Source organism: Magallana gigas, chromosome 5, assembly GCF_963853765.1.
Source record: "Magallana gigas chromosome 5, xbMagGiga1.1, whole genome shotgun sequence".
In the NCBI taxonomy this organism is placed as follows: domain Eukaryota; kingdom Metazoa; phylum Mollusca; class Bivalvia; order Ostreida; family Ostreidae; genus Magallana; species Magallana gigas.
Window position 1 is genome coordinate 19469934 of NC_088857.1, and position 18949 is coordinate 19488882.

The following is an 18949-nucleotide window of genomic DNA, read 5'->3' on the forward strand; positions in this document are numbered from 1 at the left end:
AAATAGTAAAATGTGTGCGCAAATACTGTAAACCTACTATAATTCGCGACGACTTTTTTTCGCAATTTACTTCTGATAAATTGGTTCGCTACAACTAATGTTCGCAGGCAAGTCTTCTTCATACCAGTCTTACTATAACAACCATACGACAACGAATGGTTCGCTGCGAGAAATATTCGCGACAACAAGGCCCTAGCGAACCTGGCGGAAATTTTTCGCAAGCGAATAAAAGTTGGTTAACAGTATTAGAATTCGCCAAATGCCTAATACATGTACTATAAAAGCAAACTTAATTAATAGATATATCATAATTATCTTAGAAGTGTGAACCCTATTAATTCTGAGATAAAATGTCAGGGCTATACATATACGTAATACAACGTACAAATTTGGTGGTTAAAAGCAGGGGGCTAAAGTCGGTGGAATCTCTGATAATCTTAAGGCTTTCACGTTTTTGTTGGAAACACATGTTTCTTAAAGGACAGCAACTTGTTATGCCTTCTGTTGGTTTGTCACTATTACATTCAATACTCATCTATTTTCGCATAGTATTAAAGGATTTATATAGACGCCTTTTTTCAGTTATTTCCCCTAGTAAAATTTCATCCCGATAGGTGTCGCAGAAAACAGCCGCCATTGTCACAAATCCTAATATTCGTCCGAACAAATCCTAATTCGTCCGAACAAATACTAATTCGTCCGAACAAATCCTAATACGTCCGAACAAATAACTTATTTGCCCGAACAAATAGCTAATTCGTCCGAACAAATAACTTATTTGTCCTAACAAATAGCTAATTCGTCCGAACAAATCCTAATTCGTCCAAACAAATAATTTATTTGTCCGAACGAAACCTAATTCGTCCGAACAAATCCTAATTCGTCCGAACAAATAACTTATTCGTCCGAACAAATAGCTAATTCGTCCGAACGAATAAGATTAATTTTTTTTTCATCTGGCCATTCCACGCCGCCGTAATTTAGATATCTTTTTACGACAAAAATAATCAATACGTCGTCTTGATACAGATAGCTTTCCTTGTACGGATTTTCTATTAAAATCAGGTTCGCTCGATTCATCTAAATCACAGTACATAATGCACTGCAGGTCAATTATGACTGTAACTTAAGATAATTTGTTTGCACACACCGTTGCAGTTATGAGACCACATTTTTTTTCAATAATGAATGCTTATATTTACGTTTTTAAAATTTATTTCCTTCCCGCAAATATCATTTGTTTATATTATGCTTTGTTTAATGAGTGATAAATACATTCAAACTTACCTAGTGTGTTCTTGAAAGATTAATTCCTAATTAAGAAAACAAATTTTCGTTTCCTACAACTTTCAACAGTTGCATAAGATCCGATCAAATGAATTTCAGGACATCTGATTGGACAAAAAACATGTCTCAACAGTGAAGCAGTTTTAATTCATTGTTATTAAATATAACATCATGTATTTGAATTAAATTTGCTTTCTGATTACTATTTTAAAACACCAAATACAATTTTTCTCCAACTTTCAATTTGAAAATTCGTTTTAGTTTTCATCTCAAATCATAGCCTAACATACTCATACCCAAGTCATTTCGTACCTAGAATTCAAATTAATTATCAAAATCAAAAAAATAATGAAGTTACGACTAATAACTATTTCAATATAAAACAAAAGATAATCAAAACTTAATTTTGTAGACATCCTAATCTTTGACAGACACACTGTAAAATATTTCCCCATTCTTATTCACCCCCCCCCCCCCCCCCAAATGTGTAAACTATTTGTATATGATTAAAAATACAATAAATGTTCAAAGTACTCCCAAAATGCCATAAAAATAAAGCAAATAGGGAGATTATTTGGAGTAATATGCATTATAAATGCTTAAAAATTATTTATAATAGGAAGTACTGATCTGCATTCACAATCACAATTTATATTCATTGAACACTAAATGTAAGACATTTGTCTGCCAAAATCAGATTAAATTATACACCCCGGTATGTACAATATACATGAAGGTCATCATTTGCACCTTATGATGTGAATTAGCCAGGGTACTATCTCAATTCTCTAGTTTTAATGCACAAATCAATCATTGAATGTTTAATAATTCAGTGTTTGGGTGACAAATTTTAGTGAAATTAGGGACCAAAAATATTCTTAATATCTGTCCATACAAGTGAAATATTCTCAAAATAAATTGATTTTCTTATTTTTTTTTAAAAATACGTTATTACTCTTTAATTCATGTATTTTTTTGTTGTTGTTGTTTTATGCATACATTTAAAATAAGGGAGCAAAAAGTTAAAATACTTCATGCTGAGAAATTATCCAGAGATCTGCGATGTAGATACTACATGTAGCTGCAGCCAGGTATTATCCAAAATATGTATAAATTACTTCAGACTAGACAATTAGACATCAAAATAATACACATGTATATTGATAGAATCATAATAACAACAACAACAAAAATGCAGCTAAAATCTGTCCCAAGATTTTTTGCTTCATTATTAGTTATTCATAAATACCTTCGCTAGCCAAGGGTGTGTGATCTGCAGGAGCGGCGCGGATCAGAAACCCTTGGCTTACAAAGATGAAATATTTCAGTGTTTAAACAATATTCATTTACATACTGGTTCAGAATGAATATTTGTTTACAGGTTTTTATATTTGAATTCCCCACTCTCTCTCTCTCTCTCTCTCTCTCTCTCTCTCTCTCTCTCTCTCTCTCTCTCTCTCTCTCTTTCTCTCTCTCTCTCTCTCTCTCTCTCTCTCTCTCTCTCTCTCTCTCTCTCTGACTTGTTCGGCTAAAAAAGCGGCTGTTGAAATAAAAATCTATAGATATTTATAAAGCAATTAATATAAAATAAGATTTGGATGATAGCATTTGAAAATTGTGTGAGGTGTTCCAAGAAACTTCCAAATGAAAAAAAAAGATAATTAAAATCTCCATAAGAAGTCAGTTTTTCGGTCCTGTGAAAAAAAGCGATGAAGTTTTAATTAATGAAGGATTTCAATTGTATTTTTTGTTTAGCTGAGTATGTTTCCATAAAAATTGTCAACATGTGATGGAAACAGTAGCTTGGGACAGACTATAGTCTATAGCATATCAGGGCTTGTATATGAAATGACAGGCCAGAGATAATGAAAGGGCATATCTAGCCTCATTGATATTGGCTTCGCCCTCCAAACTGTTACACCGTATAACATATTACCATTCTATTATTGCCATTGTTTACAACAGCGATGTAGAGCAAAATCAATACCGGGTTTCAAAAACGCATTGTAAAAGTCGAACCAATATTGTAAAATCTGTATTATGACGTAGTGCGATACTCGGACTACTTTAAATTCTAATAACACAATTTTTTTTTCTTTCTGTGATTTAATGAATTTACTTTTGTTACACTAAGAAATTAATCAATTGAATTCATTGAACCGTCAAAATTTATTTACATTAATGAAATATTAATCAGTATAAGTATAATATCAGGTCGTGATCCGGTTTGAAGTCGCGAGAAGAGTCAGTTCATGTTCTTCGAGAAATACTGAAGGAATACTGAATGTATTCATACGCACCAGATTTGGTGAATGGGTCTTATGTGTTATGCGTAAATATCACTCAAATCAACCAATGCAATTTAATAGAGGGAAAGAAAGTGAATGCAAATATTGGTTCTTGACCCCGAGGGGTTCTGAAAGCCAAGGAAGAAGTTAAACTGTCCCGGCATATAGATCTTTGTGGTTGCTATTAATAGTAATTAAGAGAGCTCGATGGTCGCGGCCATTTTTAGACTGTGTTGATCTCCTTCAGAAGAAGAGCTTTTTATAAAAATATACGAAAATACCCACAATTAAAAGGTAAAATAAATGGATTTTTTCTTTACTAAACAATAGTTTATGGAAAAATCGATCATATTTAAAAACATGACGTTGATCTGATGGTTAAATTGTTGACCATCCAACTTCGTTACCATTTTCCTCATATTGGCTGCACTCGGGTTGACAATCGACCTCACTGCAATTTGGGCATCAAGATATTTCTTTTGGTCAGAGGTGATATGTCGCTTTTGTGTATCGCTTTGTGGGTCTCTAACATCATCATTTTCTATGGATAACTGGAGAGAAATCCAACAGAAATGAAGTAATTCGTAACAGAGGTAGCCTTCAAAGTTTTTTTTATCCAAATTTTTTTAAACTGTAATGTATAAACTACATGTTAAACAAAGCGCAAATATCATATGATAATTCAAACACTACATTTTTCTTCTTAGACGACAAAAATTCACCAGTTATTAAATTTTAAAAAATGTGCAAAACATTCATACACATATATTACAAAAATAATTTACCTCAAGGTTGAGACTGCGCAAAAACTGCACCAAGCTTTCCCTTTTCTCATGATTCCCATCCGACGCTTTCAAAGACATATCACAACAAATTAACAAGTAATCATGCATAAACTTCATTGAAAAGTGGAGGCTACATGCATATGGGTTGCATAATTCACCGGAATCTCTTAGTTAATGTGGCATTTATCTTTAAATAGAGGCCTCTCCGAAGCAAAATATCGACGTTTAGGTGGATCTCGTCGATATAAGACATCAGATATCGATGTAAAACATGTTTTGAACTCTCTCGCCATGCAATATCTGGCGACAATATATATATATATATATATATATATATATATATATATATATATATATATATATATATATATATATATATATATATATATATATATATATATATATATATATATATCACCTCTCTCTGTCATCTCTCTGTTATCTCAGTCTCTCTCTCTCTCTCTTATCTCTCTATTATCTCTCTCTCTCTCTCTCTCAATATTATGGTGACATAATGTGCAGGTGTTAGCCATGCAATATCTGGCGACAATATATATAGAGGATATCTATATTGTGTGATTTTATATTTGCTTTATCTAACGAGTTGAAATGGTGTATATATTCGCGAGGCTTACCGAGCGAATATAACCATTTCAACGAGTTGGATAAAGCAAATATAAAATCACACAATTATAGATGTTCTATTCATCTCATACAATTTGATTTATATTATGAAGCTTTTGAGACCCTTATATGACCCGAATTTAAGTAATTGATTTTTTTTTCAAAGATTAAAAACGATGATGCAACGTTGTGTTATCCGGTTATTGTGACCTTGCGCAATACAATTTAGTACGTCATTTCTGGAATAAACCTAACTGTTTTAATGTAAAGTATCACTGAAATAAACCTTGAAATGATTTTTTAGCTCTAAATAATTTTTCTTAGAGCCTATTCATTTGATTAAATGGAAATACTGATCAGAAGACTTGAATTGTCAAGTTTGTTGACATACACAAAGTTGCGAATGCACGTTAGTTTGAATTGACTCGAACAAGGAACAGTTGTCGATGTTTTATAACACAATCACCAGCCTAATGATTAGAGATTGAAAATAGTTAATAAGGATGCTTACTGGTGGTGGAATCAAAGTCTTATGAAACATTATTTCGGTAAGGTCTTCAGGCTTGTATTTAAAAACAATTTGCACAACCAGTACGCTCTGTTTCCATCGCGTCGTCAGGATGAACTCGTTGATAGTGTTTTATAAACTACACAAAGCAAATTGAAAGTTTGAATGGGGCTAAACTTATCAAAAATCTTGACAAACAAGAAAAAAAAAGGTCTTTTGGTTACAGTTATGTATAACTTTGTAAAAAGAGTTGGGTGGGAGGGGGGGGGGGAGGACTAAGCCCCCCCCCCTCAATCGCCCGGGTTCCGACGCCTATATGCTACGCAGTTATGTGTTTTCCTTCATATTTGTAAGTAATTGAAGTCTTTGACAAAATCCATCTTATATCACTTTTTCAGTTGATATAGTTATTTTGAAAGTACTAGCAAATCTTCGAAAATAGGTCACTGAAGCGTTGAAGCGAGTGGCTGTGTCAAAAGTAGTTCCGACCGGAAGTATTTGATATACATGTAGCATCATCCGTGTGATATAGCAAAGGTTTATTACACGGGTAATATACACCACACGTATGAGATATATATATATATATATATATATATATATATATATATATATATATATATATATATATATATATATATATATATACATAATGCCCTTTAAAGCTTCTTTAGTGGTGTTAGTTGTAATGCTAGTTTTTTTATCTTTGTTTTTACCCTTTTTACCTATGTAATTCATTTCTTTTGTCCTGAAGAAGGGACTGGTTGTCGCAACATTTTGACAAGATCAATTGTTCGTGTCGTTAGCCATTTTTAGTGCTTTATATATTCAGTTTATTGGCGTAGTATCTAAATATTGTTCTATATATTGCCAGTAATAAAATGTATCGCTAGCGCATTAATAGTCATAAAATGGCACAAAAACATTGTTAAAAGCAATGAGAAACAGGTTAGAGAGAGTGAGAACCGCTTTAAGTGTCGTCAATACTGCCTTTAAAAACATATTCTAACAAAAGTATTGAAATAAATTGAAAAATTAATGTGTACTTTTTCTTCGTTTCTTCGTTTCTTCTTTGCCTTGTTTATCTCTGAACCATCAGAGAGTGAAATTGTGTTTCGTCTCTGAACCATCAGAGAGTGAAATTGTGTTTCATTTGTTTGTTGATGCATAATTTGTACATTTACTCCAATTATGTTAATGCCTTACAATTTACAATTGTTGTTTAGACACAGTTGCTGTTTTTCCATTTTGAAATTATATTAAATTCTACCATGATGGTAATTTTCTCCACCAAAGAAACTCCTTTGACGTTTTAAAACATGTTGGGACCAATCTCTCCGAACAAAATAACATCCTGTTTGGTATATGATATCCCGACTGGTGAATAAATGTATTGAAAAGAATAATCTCTTTTTATTTTGCATGAAATGTAACAACTTTTGATAGAGCAGTTTTTCTATAAAACCCGTACTGTGACAGAGATTAACATAACTTTTTGGGAATTTACCGACAAATTAAAGTGTAACATTTGATATAATGATATCCGGATTTATTTTCAAAAATTAGCAAATCTTTTTGCACTTCGAATTTATATCCTATTTGGGATGTTAGGGTATATCCAGTTAAGAGATTGAAACTTGTATAATCTTCTGAGAATCTTTAGACCACATTATCCACACAAAAAAAATTAATATCGAATCGCAACAGAGGAATAAAAATGTGGTTTGGGCGCGTTTTAAATGTAATATTCATCCAGACCATGTCCTTATCACGTGTTCGACTCGGACAATGAGCAACTGTATTTTATCCTGGAGAAGGAAGGGGGTAAGGGATGCATATCATTAAAAATTACAGTGAAAGATCTGGCTGCTAAACTGTAGCTCCACGGGAAATTCGGGCGGATAAAATCCATACACACTTCCGTTTCCGCACTGTGCTATCAGAGAAATACTCAAGTTTTATTGAGGAAATGATTACATGTACATCACATTCAAAGATGATGATTTCCCACATAAATTTCATCTCATTTGTAAGTCATTATACTTGTCCCTTTTCCCTTTCTTGTGTTTTCACACAATGCTGAATCTCAGAAGTGATAGTGAAACAACAAGTACTTTGTATCTTGTGGTTTTAGAGAAACTTGCTTAACTAAAGACTCTATGCTGTTAATTAAGTAATCATTCTTTGAGTATTATGGGGTGATAATTTCGGTCGGAACGTGATCAAATCCAATAAAGCCCGAAGGACTTTAAGATAGATCTGATCACGCCCCGACCGAAATTATCACCTCATAACATTCAAAGAATGATTCCTTATTACTTATATATTTATAAAAGTTTAAGCCATGATTGTACGATTAAATACTTAAATATAAATAAGCAAAGCCTGCCGGCGCCTCAATTTGGCGTCTTTTGAAGTTTTGGGTTTTATATACAAAATCGATCCGTAGTGTTATCACAGGCAAAGACACTGGGAAATACAAATATTTTACTTTATTATATTCGAGTGAGTTAAACTATCATCATGTTTAAAAGCTCTTTCACGTTACTTAAATGTTACCAGATATAGAGATATCCATTTTTGGCATTTTCTTACCTCTAGGAAAACAATGAATTCCAATTGTTCCAAATAATAACAACAAACACACCTGTAAAGATCGTATTACCGCATGTAATTTGATTTGTTCATATTCTACAAACAAAAATAACTAAATTAATAACTTATTCGTCCGAACAAATCCTAATTCGTCCGAACAAATATCTTATTCGTCCGAACAAATCCTAATTCGTCCGAACAAATACATGTAGCTATTTTGTATATACTATAAATATATATATATATTATATTATATATATTTTATTCTAACTTATTTGTCCGAACAAATAGCTAATTCGTTCCAACAAATCCTAATCCTCATTCGTCTGAACAAATCCTAATTCGTCCGAACAAATCCTAATTCGTCCGAACAAATAGCTAATTCGTCCGAGCAAATAACTTATTCGTCCGAACAAATCATAATTCGTCCGAACAAATAACTTATTTGTCCGAACAAATCCTAGTTCGTCCTAACAAATCCTAATACGTCCGAACAAATAACTTATTTGTCCGAACAAATAGCTAATTCGTCCGAACAAATAACTTATTTGTCCTAACAAATAGCTAATTCGTCCGAACAAATCCTAATTCGTCCGAACAAATTACTTATTCGTCCGAACAAATAGCTAATTCGTCCGAACGAATAAGATTAATTTTTTTTATCTGGTCCTTCCACGACGCCGTAATCTTTTCACGACAAAAATAATCAATACGTCGTCTTGATACAGATAGCTTTCCTTGTACGGATTTTCTATTAAAATCAGGTTCGCTCGATTCATCTAAATCACAGTACAAAATGCACTGCGGGTCAATTATGACTGTTACTTAATTTTGGACTCTACTGTTACAGTACTCCATATTTTTTAAAAACATTATTACAATGTATCAAGAACACATAATTAAGGTGATTGATTCAATTAACAATTGACACTATTTGAACTCGACGTAATTACAACAAAGACAGCGTGCTATGTCTCAGAAACTGTGAATCTCTTTATACAACACCTTCCAGTTTTCGTTGTGTTTTGCTATTATTTTTTGTTGTGTTTGTTTGTTTGGGTTTTTTTTCGGGGTTTTTTGTGCATCTTTATCTTTCATTTTTAGTACTTCAAAATGTCAATGAAGTGAGTTTATCATTATACCTATGAATTTTTTACTCAGTTTACTTTATGCCGCCATATCACGTCATTATTTACCCATTGTTCTAATATATTTATACATGTATTTATTATTTAGTCAAATTGTCGATATCAAGTTTGGAATACGGCGACCAGTCTCGGTCATATCCGACTCACTAAGAGTCTGAGTTCCGAGGTCAGTACTAGTCATGTCCGACTCTGTTTTAAAATGTCTGATTATTCATCATGTAAACTGTTGCCATCGTTAAGACTCGTCCGATATCATCACTTGAATTACATTTTTATGAAACTTCTCGGGTACGACACATGCATGAACCCTTTGTTTGCCCTTGGCGCGCCTCAGCCGTATACCTTGTACCCTTTACCCAACCTTCCCCAAAACAGTTAGTTAGATGTCGTTCCATATACACATTCTCTCATACTTAATAATGATGGTTTTTTTTACAGTTCAGTTCATTTATTCGCTCAAAACCATTCCAAGCATATGGTACATGAGGACAAAAAATAACATTAAAATATACATAAAAATTATAAATTGGTCAGAGGTAAACATACATAAATATAAGGGTTAGAGAGTTATGAAAAGTTATGCAAAATGAAACTCATGGAGGAAAGACTACCTCGCATATCTTTGTTATAAATATACACAATTTTCTCAACAATTTCATATTACTAGTACATGTTGTCATAAGATACGAAAATTTTAACACATTTGGTCTACCCGAACATTTTTGTCTATAAACTTGTTCCGGTGTTATATAGTGCCTTTTCCCCCTAGCCATCTTTCCCCCCGGAAAAATGGCTATATAGCAGTTCTTCCCCCCGGAAAAATGGCTATATAGCAGTTTTTCCCCCACGGAAAGCTGACTATATAGTGGGCTTTCCCCCTTTTTATAGCCAGATTACCCCCACGGAAAACCTACTATATAGTGGATTTTCCCCCATTTTTACTTTCCGGCCATGTTTATTGCGGACCGTTCGTGACAATAATTTGCAATAACTGATATGATATTAATTTCTCACAAAAAAGGATAATTATGGCATTTATTAATACATAGAATAAAACACGTAAGAACACATTTTGGTGAAAATACGCTGGTTTGGAAATTTAATTTTCCAATGTATTACCATCAATGTATAAACTTCTCCCAGGGAACTAACTGACCAATCTTGAATTAATTTTGTAGAGGAAGGGAATAAAAAGTGGAAATGTATTACTCCCTTCGTCCAAAAGGCTATCAATTTTAAATTAATACCGTTAGAATTGACGATCTTAAAAACAATTATATATTTCTTCTTCTAAATATCAAACGAGAGATAGGGTTTACCATTTCGTTTAAAAGTTACGCATATTCATATTTTAAAGCAAATTTCTACGAAACGCGAGATATTATGATTTTAAACATTTTAAAAAACAATGAAATGTCTTCACAACCAGAACAATGTCGGTATCTTTGCTGGTTACTTTGGAAAATGTGAAATGGAGCCTGAACTAACTTTATGTTTATATTGTCACTCACTATTTGCTAATTTTTCCACTTTTAAGTTTGCAACGTGATTTATAAATATACAATTTTGAAAACGATGCCATTTAAATCAAGATGTAGGATTCCATTACCTGAAAAATTTATACTATTTGTTTCATATTTTTGCAATAAAGATTTACTTGTGTACCATATTATTTCTTCGAACAATTAAACAAGGGTAATTAAAAATAAAAAAATAAAAAAAACAAACAAACCAAAAAACAACCAACACATATATTGTGATTTGAGCTGACTTTTTTCAAATATAAGCTTGTTCTTCTAATCAACTAACAAGTAAAAAAGTCGTATAGGCGCTTAGGTTGGTTATTTATTTTTGATTTTCGGTTTCTCCTTTTATGAATTAAAGTACATTGATTTATTTATCTAATTATTTATTATATCATTAGTCATCTTATGAATTGATTAAATGTTTTGAGGAATAATGAATTTTACCCGCGTACCTTTTTAAAAAAAATGTGTTCGTAAATTTAAAAAAAAGCAGCAGAATTAAATGTAATTTTCAAAATATATGAGTGGTTGTGTATTTTTAAATGATGGTTTTACTTTTAAATGACCGTAAAAATATGTTCATGTGGTCATCTATAGTTTTTGAGATATAGGGCCCTAAAAATACATATTCTTTATAATTGGATTTCAAACATCGGGCTCAAAAACAACAAAGGCTCCTACCCTGCATGGGTGTCATTTTCTAGTGGTATACCACTATCACTGTGAAAATATGGTTAATTGGTCATCTCTAGAATTTGGGATTCGGGTCCACACTCATAAAACACTATTCAATCATTATGATGGGGTTTTAAACATCGGGCCCTGAAACATCAAGGGCCCCTACCCTGATGGCTGAAATTTTCAGAGTCATCTTCAAGTGGTAAACCTTTGCCACTATAAAAATATGGTGATATGGTCATCTCTAGTTTATGAGACATTGGACCCTAAAGAATATGCACTATTATTATTATAATAGGATTTTAAAAATCGGGCTCTGAAACATCGGAAACAAAATTTCTCTAAAACAGAGGTTTAGCCTGGATGAAATTTTCACAAACAGACAAACAGTCTGATAGATTTATCAAGAAATTCTTAAAACATTCTCGTTTAATACAATTTCAGAACACATAATTATGAATATAAGTGTATTTTTCAATAAATTACCTAAATTAAGTTCTATGTGTAATTCCATTACACACATGTCCAACTTTCAGCATTGTCTATAAAGATCTATAAAGATGATAAATCGGCAAAACGAAGCTTAACCTGTACAGATGAATGTAGATATACATGTATGCAACATGGGAGTGTAGAAACATTGATTTTAATCCTTACTGGATTTCCATAAATATTTTTGATAAAATCTTAACCAAAAACGTGCGGGAGAAACCCTACTATGGGGGAAAAGCTACTATATAGTAGCTTTTCCCCCCGGGGGAAAGGCTACTATATAGTAGGTTTTCCGGGGGGAAAAGCTACTATGGGGGAAAAACTGCTATACAACACCGGACTTGTGATATTGCATCACATTCTAAAATATAATGAAATTCATCGGCTATACGTTTTGTGTTACAGAGAGGACAAAATCTTTCATTTAATGGGATACCCTCCCATCTTCCCAGTTCAACTGGTAGATGTTGATTTGAAGTACGAAATTTACCAAGAAATTTTCTGAATTTAAGGGGTAAAATATCTAAATATTTTTCACATCCAAAATTTGTTTAAAAGATGTTATGTATTACTCCTTTTGATGAATTATTTATATCAGCATGCCACTTTTTAATAAATTTATCTTGCCGTTAAAACCCATTTTTGGTTAACAGTATTTAAAAACTGACTATGCCAAACATTTGATAAACCACATGAGTTAAAAACATGACGAATGCAATCAATCTAAGGGTTAATGCTGGTTGTATTTTCAGTCTGATTTAACAAGTACCGGTGTTGTATAGCAGATTTCCCCCCATAGTAGCTTTTCCCCCCGGAAAACCTACTATATAGTAGCCTTTCTCCCCGGGGGGAAAAGCTACTATATAGTAGCTTTTCCCCCATAGTAGGGTTTCTCCCTCACGTTTTTTGGTTCAGATTTTATCAAAAATATTTATGGAAATCCAGTAAGGATTAAAATCATTGTGTCTACACTCCCAGGTTGCATACATGTATATCTGCATTCATCTGTACAGGTTAAGTTTCGTTTTGCCGATTTATTATTTCTATAGAAAATGCTGAAAAATTGAACATGTGTGTAATGGAATTACAAATAGAACCGATTTTTTAAATCCTATTATAATAATTATAGTGCATATTCTTTAAGGTCCAATGTCTCATAAACTAGAGATGACCATATCACCATATTTTTATAGTGGCAGTGGTTTACCAGTTGAAGATGACTCTGAAAATTTCAGTCCTCAGGGTAGGGCCCTTGATGTTTCAGGGCCCGATGTTTAGATGTATATCTGATTTATATGGCATCGTTTTCAAAATTGTATATTTATAAATCACGTTGCAAACTTAAAGGAAGTGAACATGAAAAAATTATCAAGGGCTCAAATTTGTCTGTTTGATGTGTATAATGATATCTGAAAACCGTTTAGACAGAGCCTTCCTCAGTAAAAAGATATACCACTTAGAATAACTAATTCTTGCAATCCATGAGCGCTGCCATATTGTTAAAATCATTACCTCCCTGCTGGGTTATCTCTAAGCATCTAAGAGAGGGCAGCACTGATGCTGCCGTCAGTGAGACACATTGCATTTTTACACACGTGTAGTAACAAGGATAAAACGCCATCATCAAAATGTGAATGGAAACTTGAAAGGAATGTAAAGAGTTGTCATTTTAAACAGTGTTTATGGAGGAAGATTTTGGATCTCAGAATAATGCATTCCCACCAACAGTTAATGTGACATGTAACTAGAATGGAATGTCCGTGGATCAGTGTTATTGTGACCTATTTTTTCTTGCACTCGGGAATTTCTTGTTTATGAGTTTGAACATTATGTGTGCTACATAAATGAGCACACAAGGTGCATTAATTGCACAGCATCCTGACTTTTAAAAAGTGTCTTAGTCCTGTTATTCTTCTGACAGCATAAACAGAACCGGCGTACATATCATCAAGATCTTATGAAAAAAAAAATCAAATCAGAAAAATTTCCAGGGCATTTAAATAAAAAGTAACGGTAAGAAACCCCACATGGAAAATGGAATTACAATTTTATATTAATTTAAATTGAAATCTAAAAACAGCATTTTATTTATGTAAACACTGACTGCCACATGCATCTCCGTACAAACATCTGGAATGTGATGGTCTTATATTTCACAAATTAATTTATCTACATTCATTTTTTGTACAAATCATAAATAGTTATCTGAGGTTCATTTATAGAAATGTACTAAATCCTTGTCTTCTCATGACAGTACACAAAATTTTTCATCACATCAAGGCATAATTTTTCTCCTCAACTTTTATCAACTCTGTACATAAACACTGGCCTAGTTCCAACATTGACCCAGTCACCAGCAGCAATGTGGCTTATCTACGTCAGAGAACAGATGCATGCTGGGGAATAATGGATTACCTCCATAAACCTTTCACTGAGAGTGTTAAATTGATAAAATCTCTTGATAGAAATAAACAAATAGGTAACAGACCTCATTTTTAAGTTTCAAAAGGGTTTTATAATTTATTAAACAACAATTATTTTTTTCATGTTCACTTCCTTTAAAGGTGGAAAAGTAAACAAATAGTGAGTGACAATATATACATAAGGTTAGTTCAGGCTCCATTTCACATTTACCAAAATAACCAGCAACGATACCGACATTGTTCTGGTTGTGAAGACATTTCATTTTTTTTTTTAAATGTTTACATCATAAAATCTCGCGTTTCGTAAAAATGTGCTTAAAAATATGAATATGCGTAACTTTAAAACGAAATGGTAAACACTAACTTAACACATGCTTTTAATACATAATTAAAATACCCCTTACCCATGATTTAGAACCCCATCAATCAAAGTAAAACTAAAACATTTCAGTTTCTTATCATATCATTGCACCCCGTCTCCCATTTGATATTTAGAAGAAGATATATATAATAATTTTTTAAGATCGTCAATTCTAACGGTATTAATTTAAAATTTCCCTTTCGGTCCAAGGGAGTAATATATATTTCTACTTTTTATTCCCTTCCTCTACAAAATTAAGTCAAGATTGGTCAGTTAGTTCCCTGGGAGAAGCTTATACATTGATGGTAATACATTGGAAAATTAAAGTTCCAAACCGGCGTATTTTCACTCGAATGTGTTCTCACGTGTTCATAACGTCGAGGTCAAAAGTGTAAGCATCGATTAGATGAAAACGATTCGAGGTATTCCGAAATCCGTGTAAAAAGTGTTCCAAAAAGGTGTGAGAACAGGTGAAATGAACGATGATGACACATGAATGTTATGAAGGCGCATGCCTAAGTTCATATTTGGGCTTGAAAAACCATGTATTTTATTCCGTGTATTGATAAATGCCATAATTATCCTTTTTATGAGAAATTAATATCATATCAGTTATTGCAAATTATTGTCACGAATGTTCCGCCATAAACATGGCCGGAAAGTAAAAATGGGGGAAAATCCACTATATAGTAGGTTTTCCGTGGGGGGAATCTGGCTATAAAAAGGGGGAAAGCCCACTATATAGTCAGGTTTCCGTGGGGGGAAAACTGCTATATAGCCATTTTTCCGGGGGGAAGAACTGCTATATAGCCATTTATCCGGGGGGAAAGATGGCTAGGGGGAAAAGGCACTATATAACACCGGTATAATATATTTGTAATGCATATCTTTGTTATATACACAATTTTCTCAACAATTTCATATTAAATGTTGTCATAAGAAACGAAAATTGTTTAACACATTTGGTCTACTCGAACATTTTTGTCTATAAACTTGTTCCGGACTTGTGATATTGCATCACATTCTAAAATATAATGAAATTCATCGGCTATACGTTTTGTATTACAGAGAGGACAAAATCTTTCATTTAAGGGGTAAAATATCTAAATATTTTTCACATCCAAAATTTGTTTAAAAGATTTTATATATTACTCCTTTTGATGAATTATTTATATCAGCATGCCACTTTTTAATAAATTTATCTTGTAATCTCTGTTTAACTGCCGTTAAAACCCATTTTTGGTTAACAGTATTTAAAAACTGACTATGCCAAACATTTGATTAACCACATAAGTTAAAAACATGACGAATGCAATCAATCCAAGGGTTAGTGCTTGTTGTATTTTCAGTCTGATTTAACAAGTACCGGTATAATATATTTGTAATGCTAGTATTAGTACTAGAAATTAATTTACACCAGTATGATACCAATCTAGTAAAAACAATTACAGATAAAGGAAAACGACCTGTTTCTCCGTAAACCATATAGTTTGGAGTACTACTTTTTAAACATAAAATGTGCTTTAAAAACTATAAGTGAACACGTTTAAGGTACTTAAATTCTTTAACAATTTCTAAAACTCTTGTTAGAAAAAAACCTCTTTTACACATTCGTCCTTTGGAAAAAATTAATACTTTTGTTTTATCTATATTAACATTTAATTTCCACTCTTTACAATAACATTCAAACTCATTCAGTGCGTTCTGCAAATCATCGCCAAATTCCGCCAAGATAACAGTATCGTCTGCATATAGAAGTACAAGCAGTTTTATATATTACATAATTCATTTTCTATTGATGTGGTAAAACTTTGCAGGCCAGCAATATTTTTTTCAACAAGATAATTTTTAAATCATTTATGTACAATGAAAACAAAAATGGTGACAAATTTTCTCCTTGGCGGACTCCAACATTTAAAGAAAAAAAAGTCGGATACCGTCCATTCATCTTGATGAGTGATTTAATGCCTATATACATATTAGTAAATAAATATATTTAAAACATTTACCATTAATACCATAATTTAAGAGCTTGTACCATAAACCATTTCTCCAAACTGTGTCAAACGCCTGTTTGAAATCTATAAAATGGCAGAACAGTTTTTTCTTACACTTCATCAACGTATTGGATAAAAATTGTAAAGTGAGAATGTGGTCTAAAGTAGAAAAACCTTTCCTGAAACCCGCTTGGTTATTATAGATCAGTTCTATCTCTTCCGAATACAATTCTAAACGCTTACTAAAAATGGACGTAAATAATTTACCCAAACAGCTTAGTAACGTGATGGACCGGTAGGTTTCAGGAGAGGTGGGATCACCTTTGTTCTTATATATAGGTTTAATGATACCAACTAGCCATTCTTCTGGTACCAGCCCACTATCAAATACAACATTAAAAAACAACTTATAAATTGTTAGAAATGTATTCAAAGTAGAGGCAATGTGCTCATTAACAATATTATCATAGCTGGGAGAGATTTTACCATTTTTTTAGTTTCTTTACAGCGTCGGTTATTTCCGACTCGTTAATTTCGCAGTTCAGTAATTCGTTAGAGCTTCCATCTACCTGAGGTTCGTGAAAAGTAACGCTATCAGAGGACAGATTACCTTCATTTATATTTTTAAAGAAATCAAACATATCTTTGGTATTTACCGGGCTCTTAGAATCCCTTTTTGAAGAGTTCAGGATATTCCAAAAATCTTTTGTATTTGTTGATCGCAAATGCATAAGTTTACGGGTTATACCAGTATTTTATGTTTTTACAGCATTATCCATGTGCAGTGTATCTCAGTACAATTAAATGGTCTCAAAAACGTTTGGCCGCGAGCAAGGGTACCCAAATGATCCCACTAAATGCTAAAAGAACAATAACCAAACTACAATGGTGCAAAATCAGAAATTTATTAGAGAAAGAACTTATTTCACAGCGTTGAAATATTTCATTAAAAATAAAGAATAACAGTAAAATGCGATAAGAGTTCACTTAGTTTTGCGTTCAAGTTATTTTGCTCGTCATCTCCTCCAACTAAATGACTTTATACAGAGCTTCGTATTCCTTTGATTGGTGTTCTTTACCGGCGAAACCCATGTAGGCAACCTTGAAGCCGGTATGGATCTTGCAAGGAATCAGACTTCCGGAGTAAAGAACCCGTCCTACGTAGATGCCGCTGGCTGTGTCGATGGCGTTACCCGGCACGTCACCATTGGATGCCTGTTGCCAGTCTAAGAACCCCAAGGCGTTGATCGGGTAGACTAGAACCTCGTAATTCTGGATAATATGCTCTTTGCCAGCGAAAGGAATGTGTGCCCCTTCGAGGTGGGTTCCGCATTTTCCGGGGGTCATTTCGCCCGAGACTACAGCCCGGGCAATAAACAAAGCCTTTTTGTTAATATCGTACCCAGCACGTATCGCATTATCTGGGATTGTATTTCCAGTCGTTGATACCCACTCTGCCATCAGGATGCTCTAAATGATGTATAATTCTCACTTAATATTAATAAAGCAGCAGAAATTCGTTCACAAGAAACATCAAGAAATTATGAAAGCTAATACGTCAATAAGTAAATTATGTCAATGCTACATATCTATAACTTGTTTGTTTTTAGATTTATCATTTTTTCTTAAACTTATCTAATTTCCAAATCCCAAATCCTGATTAAAGGTTTATATTAATAATAACTGATTTCTTTGTGTTGTCGTCTAAAAGAATAAGATATAATAAGATATTCAATTTAATTTTACCTTCATTGATTAAATTTTTTTTAGTAAATACAATTTTTTCAGATGTAATGGCATCTACTCATGAAAGCATTAAGAAAAAAGAGAAAAAACTGGTTAATTCTCTAAAGTTTATCTATGTTTCGTAATGGATTTTGCAATAAGACTAAGTAAACAGTAATTATTGGAATGACCTACCTCAAATTATGTGCGAAGTTACGAAGGCGAAGTTGCGAAGGAGCTTAAGTCAAGCACAACAAAAAAGACCCCTGTCCCTTACAAACAAACAAGGAACACTATCCTCAGTCAGTTAGTCGCCCGAGTTTTAACAAAACAAATGTAACATGTACTTCCTCTGTAAGTGCTGAATCAGCAAGTCGCCTGACTTTTAAGAAAACAAATGCATCATGCACTTCCTCGGCCAAGGCTGAATCAGCAAGTCGCCTGATTTTTAACAAACCAAATGCAACACGCACTAACTACCCTTTTCAAGGCCCAGTCAGCCATTCACCTGA

The 18949-nt window shown here is 33.0% G+C and overlaps 1 long non-coding RNA gene across 1 annotated transcript; it reads right to left on the reverse strand.

The window, feature by feature from the left end:
- Window positions 1–17596: 17596 nt before the first annotated feature.
- Window positions 17597–18736, reverse strand: LOC117681312 (uncharacterized). The gene is made up of 2 exons (XR_004595957.2): window positions 18633–18736; window positions 17597–18182 (listed from the first exon to the last, which is right to left on the reverse strand). It is a non-coding gene; the product is annotated as an uncharacterized lncRNA (long non-coding RNA).
- Window positions 18737–18949: the final 213 nt, after the last annotated feature.